Here is an 11,586-nt window from a genome sequence, read left to right on the forward strand (position 1 = left end):
GTAACCAAGAAATATTTGAAAAACGGCAGAGGCCCCGCTTTTAGAAAGGATGCGGGTTTATTATATTGATCATAATATATACATTGTCAAAATATGTACATGATGGGAGCCTATGGCTCATGTGTAGTAAGGCCGAAGATGAGCAATATTCCACGGCCGATGGGTCTCCTCCTCCGATTTGCGTGAGTCTTTGTGCTCTCGAACGTTGATAAGGTAGTATGACCCGTTGTTCAGATTCTTGCTGACCACAAAGGGCCCTTCCCAAGGTGGGGATAACTTGTGCATATTGGTCTGATCCTGGATGAGCCGAAGCACTAAGCCGCCTTCTTGAAAAGTTCTGGTCTTAACCCGGCGGTTGTGATAACGCCGCAAGTCTTGCTGATAAATCGCCAAACGAGCCACCGCCATGTCCCGTTTTTCATCTAACAGGTCCAGTGCTTCTTGGCGTGCTTGTTCGTTGTCCGCTTCAACATAATTGGCCACCCGGGGCGAGTCATGACGAATATCACTGGGGAGCACTGCCTCTGCCCCGTAAACCATGAAGAAAGGTGTATAACCCGTAGATAGATTGGGGGTAGTGTTAACGCTCCATAACACAAAAGGCAATTCCTCCACCCAACAACCCGGCGTCCTCTTCAAAGGAACCATAAGCCGGGGCTTGATACCCTTCAAAATTTCCTGATTAGCTCTTTCAGCTTGACCATTGGACTCGGGGTGAGCGACTGATGACACATCAAGCCGGATGTGCTCTTGTTGAGAAAAGTCCTCCATAGCCCCTTTGGAGAGGTTCGTGCCATTATCTTTTATGGTGCTGTGTGGAAAACCGAATCGGAAGATCACCTTCTTCATGAATTGAACCGCCGTGACTGCATCACACTTGCTAACTGGCTCTGCCTCAACCCATTTAGTGAACTTATCAACAACCACCAAAAGGTGGGTCTTCTTATCTTTGGACCGCTTAAAAGGCCCTACCATATCAATCCCCCAAGTAGCAAACGGCCAAGTGTTTGGAATCATCCTTAGCTCTTGAGCCGGAACATGAGCTCGGCGTGAAAATTTCTGGCAACCGTCGCACCTTTTCACCAAGTCCTCGGCGTCAGCATGAGCCGTCAGCCAATAGAAGCCATGACGAAAAGCTTTAGCAACCAAGGATTTTGGACCGGCGTGGTGACCATAGTCGCCTTCGTGGATCTCACGCAAAATCTCACGGCCTTCTTCAGGGGAAACACAATGCTGAAACGCCCCCGAGACACTGCAGTGATGTAACTCGCCATTGTGAATAATCATGGACTTGGATCGCCGGATTATCTGTCTGGCCAAAACTTCATCTTCTGGTAACTCGCCCCGGTTCATATACGCCAAATATGGAACCGTCCAATCTAGAATAATATGCAGAGCAGCCACCAACTGAGACTTCGGATCAGGAATAGACTTCAGATCAATATTGAGATTGTGCTCAGCGAGTTCTCTCGGCACACCTGGCATGTCAGAAGGTTTCCATGCAAAGATGTCCCGGTTCTCATGGATGAACTCGATGAGCGCGCTTTCCTATTTCGGATCCAGGTTAGTGCTGATACTAAACTGTTTGGAGGAATCGCCAGGAACAAAATCAACCAGCTTAGTCTCATCAGCCGGTTTAAACTTCAGGGTCGGGTCATGCTCTGTGGTGGGCTTCTTCAGAGGAGTCATATCCGCCGGATCAACATTGTCCTTGTAAAACTTCAACTCCTCTGCCGCGCAAACCGACTTAGCATAGGCCGCATCACCCTCTTCGCAATCCAAAGCAATCTTATGACTCCCATGTACCGTAATGGTTCCCTTATGACCCGGCATTTTGAGTTGTAGATAAACATAACAGGGTCTTGGCATAAATCTTGCATAAGCCAGCCGTCCAAACAGGGCGTGATATGGGCTCTGGATTTTCACCACCTCAAAGGTTACGGTTTCTGACCTGGAATCACGATCATCTCCAAACACAACTTCCAGAGCTATCTTGCCAACCGGGTATGCCGATTTACCTGGTACCACACCGTGAAAAACAGTGTTCGACAGTTTAAGATTCTTATTCGTCAATCCCATGCGATGGAAGGTTTCATAATACAGGATGTTGATACTGCTCCCTCCATCCATGAGTACCTTGGTGAACTTATAACCCCCAACCTGAGGTGCCACCACCAAAGCCAGATGAACTAGATTATCAACCCGGGGTGGATGATCCTCTCTGCTCCACACAATGGGCTGCTCAGACCAACGCAAGTAACGGGGTACTGCCAGTTTAACAGAGCTAACTGCCCTTTTGTGAAGCTTCTGATCGCGCTTGCACAAGCTAGTGGTGAAGACATGATACTGCCCACTATTTAACTGCTTCGAGTGACTCTGATAACCCGACTGTTGCCGATTCCCTTGATTATTCTACTGGTTGTAACCACCCTGGTTGTTCTGATTGCCCTGATTACCCTGGAATCCTGAGCTTGAACCGCCTCCGCCGTAACCCGGCCCATGAGATCTAGGACCTGAACCGCCAGACGGACCCTGATCATATCAGAAAAGATCGGAGTTTTTGAACTCCCGCATAATGAAGCAATCCTTCCAGAGGTGCGTAGCTAGATTCTCTTTCGTCCCGTGCTTTGGGCAAGGCTGGTTCAACAGGCGCTCCAGATTCATACCTCCACCCCGCTAGGGCGGTTTACCCTTACGACACTGAGCATTACCCTGCACGTTGGTGTTAGCCACAAAATCCAAATTGTTCTCCGCTTTACGCTTACCATTGTTCCCGTGGCCAGCCGGATTATGCTGCTGCCCCTTGGTGTTGCCGCTCTCCTTTCCCTTCCCCAGCCTTTCCTCTTCAGACACGGGATCCTTGGTACTATCAAAGTCAGCATACTTAACCAGAGCTGCCATTAATGTTCCCATGTCATTGCAGTGACGCTTGAGTCTTCCCAACTTTTAACTTCAAAGGTTTAAACTTGCAATCGCCCTCCAATGTTATAACTGCTGAATCGGCGTTGATGCGGTCCGATGAATGCAAACTCTCCGAAACCCGGCGCACCCAATGGGTGGTTGATTCGTTCTCCTCCTAAACACAAGCGGCCAGATCCACAATTGACATCGGTTGCTTGCACGTGTCTTTGAAATTGCTGATAAACCGGCTTTTCAATTCGTCCCATGACCTAATGGAATTAGGTGGTAAACTTTTTAACCAAGTGCGCGTTGTTCCTTCTAGCATCATAGTGAAGTATTTAGCACACGCCGCTCCATCCATATCCAGCATCTCCATCGCCATCTCATAGCTTTCGACCCATGACTCAGGGTGTAAGTAAGCAGTGTAATTGGGCACCTTCCGAGGACCCTTGAAATCCTTAGGTAATCGCACGTTGCACAGGGCCGGGATGAGACACAGTACCCCCAAAGTAGTGAAAACAACCCCTGGTTCCACTGTAGTTGTTGCACGAACCGGCGTAAGTTGATGCTCCGCATCCTGTGCAGCTAATCCGGCTCCTCGACGCGCTCGTCCCTGGTCCACTACATCATGTGCATCAGTTCTCCCTCCTGCCGGGTTAGGCCTTCATGGAGGATTATGGTTCCGTCCACTGCTTGATACAGCTGGTTCCTCAACATGCCTGCTGTAACTCCGGCTTGGGCGAGGGGTAGAGTGAATCCTGTCACGACAATATGAATAAGCTTGCTGTTGTACCATTGTTGTTTGGAGGAGATCTCTGGCCCGTTGTGTCCCAACTGCTGCCGGAGAATCGCCTTCAATTGGGATGGCGGCCAATCTTGACGCCGCAGCAATCATATTATCCAAAGGGGTAGGAAAGTGACCCAGTGGTGCTGGCACGTACTATGGCGGGTCATGGTTCTGTTGAGGCGGGTCCATTGCGCGCGGCTGATCCGGCGCTCCTGTCCTTAGTGCTTCAACCCGGTTTACCGCTACCGGGTTACTGGTTCCCGCTCCAGGTGTATTGAAAAGATTCCTTGCTTCATAAACCGGCGGTAGACGAGATTGGTGCCTCCTCCTCATCACCTTGTTTGAAGCGTTCTGGTCCAGCATAAGCCGGTAAGACTCTGCATGAACTTGCTGAGCTTGGGCATCCAAAGCGGCCCGCTCCTCGGCCATCCTGGTCTCCTCAGCAGCCATGTCCTCCTTGGCCTGAGCTATCTGATCCCGCAATTTTCTGACCTCTGCATTATGCTCATCCCGATTATCCGGATTAACCTCAGTGGTCAACAATGTTGCTAAAGCATTCAGTAAACTGGGCAAGACTTGAGCCGGTGGGCGTGTGGGGCCTCCTGTCCCGGCTGCCGATCTGGAAATCATTGTCACCACTGCTGAGGAGTGGGGTGCGGGTTGCATACCGACCATGAAGATCGCAACCCGGTTCGGCGGTTCAAAGGGGTCTGGAATACTGTCGCCATCGGAACAGCCCCCGAACTGGCCATCCTGCACTTGGTACAATGACTCGGTCTCCCCGGTGGATGACTCGCCATCGGAATAGACGGCCGTCTCACCATCGGATACCGGTTCATATTCGGTACCATGGATGAATCCTACGAACGCACGCTTTATGGCGGGCTGAACCCGGGCAGGGCTTGCATGCTGAGCCGTCTCGACAAGGTCGGTGCAGATGTCCGGCTCAGGGCCCGGTTCACCGATCTTGCCGATGAAGACATGAATTCCTTTGAAGGGGACCCGGTACCCGTACTCGATTGAGCCGGCGTCGGGGCCCCAGCCTGCGTTGTCGATGTAGAGCTTGCCGCGACGACTCTTGGTCATCCGGCCCACCGCATATCCCTTAAGTTCTTCAAACTTGCCCTCTAAGAACTTAAAACCATCGTGCGATAGCCCCATGGTGGGCACCAACTATCGTGGAATTATCACGTCAGATGTCCTAGTGTGAGGACTTAGTCGTGGAGCCATCGCGACTAGGTTAGCTTAGAGGGGTTAAACCGGACAAAGGACACAGGAAGTTTATACAGGTTCGGCCCCTTGCGGTGAAGGTAAAAGCCTACGATCCAGTTGTGCTGGAATTGATGGGGTCTCGATAACCAGGGAGCAAATCCGCTTTGCCTAGTTCTCGAGTTGTTGTTTCTTGTCCCTGAATCGCCGCCGGGTCATCCCTTTATATACACAGGTTGACGCCTGGCGGTTTACAGAATCTCGAGGCCGGCTCATACATGTGTCCGGCTCAGTTTCTTCCTTTCCCTATCTTACAATACAAGTTACAAATCTCTTGGCAGTTTATGTCTATGGGCCCTAATCCGACCTTGGGCTCTGGGCCTTTTAGTCTCTGTAGTAAAGTGCCATACTCCTTGTCTTCATGGGCTTCAATACAGATGATTCCTTGTGAGTATAATCCGGCCCCTCCTGGGCGGTTTATACTCAGTAGGTATATCCCCAACTGAGTGGTTTGAATCGGACTTGATCAAACTTTGTGATGTAGCATGAATAGTTTTTGAGATGAGAAAAGCATAGATAGCTAGAGAGGGTACTTAGGCATTCTTGTCCATCCACTTGGTCAAAGAAAAGAAAGCCAAACATACAAAACAACAAGTGGATGTCCTCGAATGAGTAAAATATGCAAACGACATGCTCACACAATGAAATGGCAAATGAAATATGTGACGAAGAATGCACAACCAATTCTAGCATCTATCAAACAATTGGTGATGACTAGGTCATCTATATATGAGTATATTGACTTAGGAGTCAAATGAGAACATTTGATCATAGGTCATACTCGTTTAAGCACAAGTGGGGTTACCACTTTTACATAAAGCATTGCTGTGTTCACACCATTAGAGTTGCTTTAGCTCAATTCTTTAGAGTAAAGCTCCCCCTAGATGTGATATCCCCCCTAGGAGGGATGAACTAACCTTGGGTTTTGTCGATGATGACTTCATGTAGGTGTTGAAGATGTGGATGCTCAATGTTGATGTAGATCATTTGGAGCAATCCATTGGAGTGAGTTTCACTTTCAATACCTACACGGGTTAGTCCCACAAGGAACAACCAAGGATATCCATAGACATAGAGTGATGCACACACAAGATGATGTCCATGAAAGCATTAGGTTACCTTGTCCCTTGTCTTACCAACAAGAGGGTTTATGACTCCTTGGATTAGTGCAAGATATGGAGGTTGTTTGCACTCGTCCTCGCCAAAATGATATGAGTGAAGTATGTTGGCGGAGTCACCCTCAAGAACTCTCTAGTTCTTCTTCTTTGGGATCCACATCATCTTGATGGGAATTCTTGGAGTTGTAGTCGTACTTGATGAAGTATAACTTGATGTAGTCTTGGGAATCCACTTGACCAAGGCCTTAGGAGCTTCTTCAAATGCATCAATCTCCTCTTGAAGCTTGTCCTTGCCTTTTTGCTAGTGGTCTTGTGGTGGAAGATCATCTTGAGCTTGTGTTCCTTTGAAAGAAGTAGGATAATACTTCTCTTGTTGAGGAACAAACTTCGTCTTGGGGTATTGATCTTCTTCCCACTCAACTCCATTGGCATTGAACTTTCGTTCAAAACGAACACCTTGATTCTTCTGGTGCCTTCCTTGCTTGCGTACAATCTCCTCGAATTGGTTACTTCCGACAAGGCTCTTGTAAACACCTTTCTCTATGATTCCCTTCAATAAGCTATTTTCTTGCTCAAGTGTAACTTGGCTAAGAGAATCGTTAGTTGAATCAAGAGAACTACTAGAAGCAACTATATTGCATTTAGCATGATTACTGTTACTACTAGAAGGAGAATCTTTCTTGTTCTTGTTACTAGACTTGACTTGTGGCATGTAAGTAGATAAGAGTAAACGATTGGCAATGTAAGAAGAACTTTTCTTGCGAAGATCATCATTGATTGCCTTTAAAAACTCATGCTCTTGCTCAAGGTTGAGCTTTTCAAAGCGTAACTTCTCATGAGTCTTTAAAAGATCTCGATGATCTTCCAAGATAGTTTCATGAGATAACTTAAGAGTGTTTAGTTCTTTAGTTAGGTGCTCAATCTTCTCCCTATCATTCTCATTCGTTTTAGCATGATTAATTGACATTTCATCATAGTATTCATCACTAGAGTTGTCAACAAGTAAATCATCATCACCTAACAATTCATCTTCATTTCTATTGAAATCAACATACTCGGGATGTGATACCTTTGGGCCTTTAGACATGAAGCATCTTCCAATTCCTTCATTTGGTGAGTCAAATATGTCGTAGGAGTTGGTTGACACAAGTGCAAGACCGGCAACACCTTCATCTTGAGTATATTCGGAGTCAGAGTGATAGCTTCTCTCGGAGTGATGGTCCGAGTCGGAGCCGGATACCCATTCACCAACATGAGCTTGATATCTTTGTTTTGTGTAGCTCTTTGATGATTTGTCCTTCCTTTCCGAATCCTTGCTTCTCCGGGATGTTCTTCGTTCATAACGATCATCTCTACTCTTCCTTTCTCTTGGTGGTGATTCTTCTATTCTACTTCTTCTTTTGGAGAATCTTCTCTTCTTTTGTAGGGAGCCGTACACTCATTGGAGTAGTTTTCGGGTCTTCCACAGTTATAGCAATTGCGCTCATGACTCAAAGATCTTTTGTCATTGTAGGACCTTGACTTGGAACTTCTTTCCTTGTCTTGTAGAACTTGTTGAAGTTCTTCACCATTAGGCTCAATTCTTCATTGAAGGTTTGTTTCTCACTTGATGATGTGCGAGCTTCACATGAGGCTTTGTAAGCACCACTTGACCTGTTGTGGAGCTCTTCCTTATCCTTGAGTGACATCTCATGAGCAACAATTCTTCCAATGACCTCCGTTGGCTTGAGATTCTTTTAATTGGGAATCATTTGGATCAATGTGCACACGGTATCATATTTTCCATCCCAGGCTCTTAGGATCTTCTTGATGATGAATTTGTCGGTCATCTCTTCACTTCCTAAGCCAGCAATCTCATTTGTGATGAGAGCAAGCCTAGAGTACATTTCAGCAACGCCTTCACCATCCTTCATTTTGAACTTGTCAAGTTGACTTTGAAGCACATCCAATTTGGATTCCTTGACGGAGTCGGTACCTTCATGCATGTCAATCAAAGTATCCTAAATTTCCTTTGCAATCTCAAGATGGCTGATTTTGTTGAATTCTTTGGGGCACAATCTGTTGAACAGAATATCACAAGCTTGAGCATTGTATTGCAGCATCTTCAATTCTTCTGCGGTAGCTTCATGGTTCGGTTCTCTCCCATCAAAGAATTCACCTTGCAAGCCAATACACACAATAGCCCAAACAACGGGTTTATGTCCAAGGATATGCATTTTCATCTTATGCTTCCAACTAGCAAAATTTGTACCATCAAATTAAGGACCTCTATGGTGGTAATTTCCCTCGCTAGACGCCATACTCGCCTAGGTTGTGAGACCAAGGCTATGACCATCAAAAGCTATGGAAATCAAAGCAAATGGAGACCAAAGCTCTGATACCAATTGTAGGATCGAAAGTATGTCTCGAGGGGGGGGTGATTAGACTACTTGACCAAAGAAAAATCTAGCCTTTTCCCAATTTTAGTTCTTGGCAGATTTTAGCAACTTAGCACAAGTCAAGCAATCAGCCTACACATGCAATTCTAAGAGTATAGCAGCGGAATGTAAACAATTGCATATGAAGGTAAAGGGAGGTGTTTGAGGAAGCAAACGCAATGGTGACACGGAGATTTTTTATCCATGGTTCCGATAGGTGGTGCTATCATACATCCACGTTGATGGAGACTTCAACCCACGAAGGGTAACAGTTGCGCGAGTCCACGAAGGGCTCCACCCACGAAGGGTCCATGAAGAAGCAACCTTGTCTATCCCACCATGGCCGTCGCCCACGAAGGACTTGCCTGACTCGGGTAGATCTTCACGAAGTAGGCGATCTCCTTGCCCTTACAAACTCGTTGGTTCAACTCCACAATCTTGATGGAGGCTCCCAAGTGACACCTAACCAATCTAGGAGGCACCACTCTCCGAAAGGTAATAGATGGTGTGTTGATGATGAACTCCTTGCTCTTGTGCTTCAAATGATAGTCTCCCCAACACTCAACTCTCTCTCTCTCTCAGGATTTGGATTTGGTGGAAAGAAGATTTGAGTGGAAAGCAACTTGGGAAGGCTAGAGATCAAGGTTTATGTGGTAGGAATGGGATATCTTGATCTCAACACAAGTGTAGGTGGTTCTCTCTCAGAAAATGGATAGAGGAAGTGTAGGCATGTTCTGATGGCTCTCTCCACGAATGAAGAGTGGGTGGAGGGGTATATATAGCATCCACACAAAATCTAACCGTTACACACAACTTACCAAACTCGGTGGGACCGAATCATTAAACTCAGTCAGACCAATTTAGTTCATAATGTGACCGTTAGGCATTTCGGTGGGACCGACATGTCAACTTGGTGGGACCGATATCATTAGAGTTAGGGCATAACGTAATCTCGGTGAGACCGATTACACAAACTCGGTGAGACCGATTTTGGTAATAAGCTAACCAGAGAGTTGGTCAGGCAAACTCGATGGAACCGATTCGCTCATCTTGGTTGGACCAAAACGTTATGAACGGGAAACAGAGAGTTTACATTGCAACCTCGGTGGGACCGATCGCCCATCTCGGTTTGTCCGAAACGTTACGAAGGGAAACAGCGAGATTACAATCCCATCTCGGTGAGACCGAGATCCCTATCGGTGAGACCGAAAAGACTAGGGTTTCTGGCAGTGGCTATGTCAATTGAACTTGGTGGCGCCGGATAGAAAGATTCGGTAGGGCCGAGTTTGACTTTTGGTTTGGGACATATGTGGATGTGAGAAAGTGGTTGAGGGCTTTGGAGCATATCACTAAGCACTTTGAGCAAGCCACTCATTAAGCAACACCTCACCCCCTCTTAATAGTATTGGCTTTCCTATGGACTCAATGTGATCTTGGAGCACTAAAAGTAAAATGTAGAGTCTTGTGCTTTGAGCTTGAGCCAATCCTTTTGTCCTTAGCATTTTGAGGAGTCCATGTTTCTCATCCATGCGATGCCAACCATCGAGTTTTCCTGAAATATTTATCTTGAAATAGCATTAGCTCAATGAGATATATGTTGTTATCAATTACCAAAACCACCCAGGGATAGTTGCACTTTCAAGTGACCTGTGCAGCCAGCATCTCTTGCTTAGACTTATCCCACTTAGGCATTACCACCGCGTAGCCACCTGGCCCCAGCCTATGGAATTGCTCCTTTTTTGCGGCATTGGCCTTGTTTTTTCTGGGCCGTTCCTTAGATAATTTTGATTCCTTGAATTTCACAAAAGCGGGCCAGTGTTCTCTTTTGTTCTCCAGTGTTCCCTTGAATTCTGGAGTTTTCTTTCCTGCTTTGACGTAGTTATTCCATACAGCTTTCTTGTGGTTGTTGAATGCAATTGCCATCTTCCTAAGAGCAGCGTCCTTGACTTTCTCCACATCTGTAGCTGTGAAATGATCTGGTAGGGTGAAATGTTTCATGAGATTTTCCCAAAGCACAGTTTTTGCTCTATCGTCGACAAAAGTAAGATCTGGACAGGGCTTTGATGGCTCTTTCCATTCTTGAAGGGAGATCAGGAGTTTGTCCTTCACAAGAACTCCTCACTGACGAACGAACTTGTTTGAAATGTTCTTAGGTGCTATTGGTTCGGCATTAGTTTTGATGGCATCGATGTTGTACTTTACGCCATCCTTCAACTTTTTGCCCGGGCATCTCTTTCTGCCTGTAGAAGATTTGCTTAATCCGGAGGGCTGAAAGAAGAAAGATCGATTCGTTAATATATCTTCAAATCATTTAAAACTTGTGAGGTCACCATATGCTTGCTTATATAAATATACCTTGCCGGTCTCTGTTATTTCAAGATCAACATTTTCTTCGCCAATTTCAAGATCAACATTTTCTTCGCCATCATAATCATAGTCGCCGTCCATGACTTCATCAATTCGGTCGTCGCGATCGAATATCAGCTCATTATCACCTTCCCCAGTATTGTTCAGATATTGGGAGCCGTCATCTTCTTCATTTCGATCATCTGGCCCGCGAGGGGAGCGTATGATCTCAAACAGGGCCTCTTCTCCCTCTGTGCCGGTATTGTCCACCATAGCTTTTATTTAACTAATCCAGAAGAAATATAAAACAATATAGTATTCAAATTACAATGCGTCACTACTAGGGAAAACCTTATACACAGAATCTTACCAGTAGCGCTTGTTAAAATGAGGCGCTACTGCTACTTAGCAGTAGCGCGTCTACCAAAACCGCGCTACTGTTAACCCCTTAGCAGTAGCGCGGCAAGGACCGAACGCGCTACTACTATAATTGCCACACCGTTCCCGACGTGCTAGGTATAGTAGTAGATCTATTCTAGAAACGGCGCTACTACTACCGACTTTAGCAGCAGCGCGTTTTCCCCTCGCGCGCTGCTATTATGTCTATTCGCACCTCACCCCCCGCGCGGCCTGATTCCTTCCTCTTCCTCCCCCAATTCACCACTCTCTCTTCTCCCCCTCGTCGCCTCCGCCTCGCCGCCGTCTCCCCCGACCCCGCCTCGCGGCCGTCTCCCCCAACCCCGCCTCG

The sequence above is a fragment of the Triticum dicoccoides genome, chromosome 4A (assembly GCF_002162155.2).
Source record: "Triticum dicoccoides isolate Atlit2015 ecotype Zavitan chromosome 4A, WEW_v2.0, whole genome shotgun sequence".
NCBI classification, from domain to species: domain Eukaryota; kingdom Viridiplantae; phylum Streptophyta; class Magnoliopsida; order Poales; family Poaceae; genus Triticum; species Triticum dicoccoides.